Below are 283 nucleotides of genomic sequence, written 5' to 3'. Positions count from 1 at the left end.
GCATTTTTAGACCCATATTTTATACTCATTTTTTGTGATATTGCACTTTAATGGAAGATATTTTTATGTTTTCTTGCATGTTGTTGATTTTTAGGACTTAAAGCAAAAAGGATGGAATTTATATTCAAAATGATATTTTTGAAGAAATGCTCAGCGCCGACAGCACCAGAAGCAGCGCTGACGACGCCGTTTGACAAAGAGCAATAAATTAAATTGTGAAACACTGGCGCCGAAGGCACCAGAATGTGTGTCGACGATGTCAATGTCGGGTCAGCACACATTT

Source organism: Phalaenopsis equestris, unplaced genomic scaffold, assembly GCF_001263595.1.
Source record: "Phalaenopsis equestris unplaced genomic scaffold, ASM126359v1 Scaffold000008, whole genome shotgun sequence".
NCBI lineage: Eukaryota > Viridiplantae > Streptophyta > Magnoliopsida > Asparagales > Orchidaceae > Phalaenopsis > Phalaenopsis equestris.
This window is presented reverse-complemented; position numbering follows the sequence as displayed.